Source organism: Myotis davidii, unplaced genomic scaffold, assembly GCF_000327345.1.
Source record: "Myotis davidii unplaced genomic scaffold, ASM32734v1 scaffold196, whole genome shotgun sequence".
Taxonomy (NCBI): domain Eukaryota; kingdom Metazoa; phylum Chordata; class Mammalia; order Chiroptera; family Vespertilionidae; genus Myotis; species Myotis davidii.
Window position 1 is genome coordinate 5,094,033 of NW_006288258.1, and position 1,839 is coordinate 5,095,871.

The following is a 1,839-nucleotide window of genomic DNA, read 5'->3' on the forward strand; positions in this document are numbered from 1 at the left end:
CCAAAGGGGTCGCGAGCCGCAGTTTGCCGACCACTGTTTTGTCAATCTGCACCTCAGTTTCCTCATCTGTACAATGAGGAGGAGAATCATACCACCATCCTACATGTTGGTCAAGTTAGGATTAAGGATGCTATTTATGTAAAAATACACCAGGAGTGTAAAGCAGTAAACAGACTTTACATTTCTTATATAGCAATTGAAAGTAATTCTAACAGCAAAAATATGGTATAAATATAAACTTTTATTGCTATGTGGATTGAAGAAACTAGTAAGAAATTACTTAACCACAGAACTATCCAAGAAATTACACTCCTTTTTTCAGACCATCTAGAAAAAACTTACCAGAGGCAAAAGGATGTCAAGGGCAAGTTGATGAAACCTGGAGAGAGTGGTTTCTTGGTAAATTCATCGAGTCACATAGTTATTTTAATGCATCTTAATTTTAACATCTTACTGTGGAGCGCGGCTACAGTGTATGGACAGGTTCAAGCCTTGGCCTGAGGAGAGGGCACAGTCCTCTCATTGCCACGTGCAAGTCCCAGCTTGGAGGGCAGAGCCCTCCCAGCACAACTACAGCCAACAGCTATAGTTGTAAGCTTGAACATATGGTCTGAACACGTGGCTCCACGTGCCTAAGTGATGTGGGCTTGATAGAGTTCAGGTGCATGTAATTGAGTAGGATCGAAACCCACAAGAATGTTGTAAACATCTTTTTATTAAAAATATATTTTATTGATTTTTTACAGAGAGGAAGGGAGAGGGATAGAGAGTCAGAAACATTGATGAGAGAGAAGCCTCGATCAGCTGCCTCCTGCACACCCCCCACTGGGGATGTGCCTGCAACTAAGGTACATGCCCTTGACCGGAATCAAACCTGGGACCCTTCAGTCCCTAAGCCGACGCTCTATCCAGTGAACCAAACCGGTCAGGGCTGTTGTAAACATCTTGATCACGCCCTTACTTTGCCTCGTGGCATCTGCTATAAAATAAAGAACCACCTTGCGGGCGCTGGCGCTGTCTCTCTATCCAGGAGCAGCGTCCCACGGAGACCCAGCTTTCATTTTCTTGTCTGTCTTTTCTCAATTATCTCAGGCGCATTGTTGCCCCCGCTCAATGCAGGAGCCTCGTCCTAAGTAATAAAGACTTTCATTTTCTTGTCTGTCTTTTCTCAATCCTTCACCGCCCCCACTCAGGTTTACCCTTGGCCATGCTGGCGCGGAACTTCTTACTATAAATGTGTCCTGGTTTTCGAAAACATTACTTTCCAGAAATTTCACGGGAGGTAAGTGATAACCACTCCATGTCCATACATATTATTTAACAAAACACACTACCATTTCTACAAAGGCTGACCCCAACTACTCCCATCAGCCCTAGAGATGAACTGACAAATTCTCTGTAATTTAATAACACTGTTTTTAAGGCTGATAATATGAGGGCTAGTGTGGCTAGTTATAGAAGCAGGAAGATCTTTGGATTAAAATAAGTTTGCAGATTTCACAATCTATTTAGATCTAGCTGATGAATTTAGAAACAAAAATAAAGACTAATTCAGGGTTTAAATTAATCTTATTTAATAAAATTTAAGATATTTTAATAAAATGTTTTTCTTATTTTATTTCATCTTCCCAATATAACAGTACTAAGGTTAAAGTATGACTACCCGAAAGGGGCTGGCACCTGAGGACGCGGCTGTCTTTTTGAATCCGGAGGGAGTCACAAGCTCCCCACGGCTCTGAACTCCAGTTCCGGGAAGTCTCTGGGGACCCAGGACTCATGCGGGGAGAAACTGGACTGTCTGGCAGCCGGCGATCTTGAGGGCGGCTTTCCCTCAGAGGT

The 1,839-nt window shown here is 43.0% G+C and overlaps 1 protein-coding gene across 2 annotated transcripts in view; it reads right to left on the minus strand.

Moving 5' to 3' along the window:
- The window catches only part of SLC16A10 (solute carrier family 16 (aromatic amino acid transporter), member 10), a 68,989-nt gene that overhangs the window by 58,085 nt on the left and 9,065 nt on the right, over positions 1–1,839 (minus strand). Inside the window, exon 1 of one of the 2 annotated variants that reach the window (XM_015561644.1) lies at positions 343–366. The exons of the other annotated variant lie outside the window; for it this stretch is intronic. The gene's annotated coding sequence lies outside the window, so the exon portion shown is untranslated. Of the gene's footprint in view, positions 1–342; positions 367–1,839 lie in introns of those variants that run through there. 2 annotated transcript variants of the gene reach the window in all.